Raw genomic sequence first — 1,019 nt, forward strand, 5'->3', positions numbered from 1 at the left:
GAAGGAAGGAAGGAAGGAAGGAAGGAAGGAAGGAAGGAAGGAAGGAAAGGAGGGAGCAAGGAAGGAAGGAAGAAAAGGAGGGAGGGAGGAAGAAGTGAAAATAGCATGCTTCAGTCTGTATTCAGATAACATCAGTTCTTTCTCTGGAGTCAGATAACATACTTCATCATGAGTCTTTTGGGATTGTCTTGGATCATTGTATTGCTGAGAATATCTAAGTAATTCACAATTCGTCCTTGTACAATATATTTGTTACTGTGTGCAACATTCTCCTGATTCTGATCACTTCATTTTGCATCAGTTCATGTAAGTCTTTTCAGGTTTTTTTGAAAGCATCCTGCTTGTCATTTCTTATAGCACAATAATATTCCAGCACAATCATATCCTACAACTTGTTTAGTCAATCTTCCACTTGTTCTTGTAACCAAAGTACATTTCATTTATAAAACGTGAATGGGGGGAAGGAGGGAGTTACTGATATGATTTCATTGAGTGAGGAACTCCTAGTAAGGAAATCCCCTTTATCAATACTAATTGACACCTGACCTGTACCTTATACTCCTAGAGAGTTGCCAGGGCCACTTAGAGATTAAATGATTTTCAGAGCAATGTGTGTCAGGGGCAAAACTTGAAGCCAGGTTTTTATGACTCTGAAACTATCCACTACATTATATTACTTTATAAAATATGGATAATATTATGCTAATACTATGATATCATGCTAATATTATATTTTAATATTACATAACACCATAAATTAATCAATAAGCATTTATTGTGTCTACTATGTACCAGGCACTGCACTGAAGATACAGAAAGAGGCAAAAGAAAGTTCATGCTCTCAAAAGATAATACTATTAAAATTATATCATTGTAGTAAAGAGCCTGCAACACATTATATTGAGAGCTCTACTTAACCAGAGTATTGTTATATACTTGATACAGTGAAATGAGGTTAAAATGGGCATCAAGGTCATTATCATCATCATGATCATTGAGAAAATAAAATAAATGAAACA

Source organism: Petaurus breviceps, unplaced genomic scaffold (genome assembly GCF_028583685.1).
Source record: "Petaurus breviceps papuanus isolate PSGF00001 unplaced genomic scaffold, PetGlider_PUasm1.0 91133, whole genome shotgun sequence".
Taxonomy (NCBI): Eukaryota; Metazoa; Chordata; class Mammalia; order Diprotodontia; family Petauridae; genus Petaurus; species Petaurus breviceps.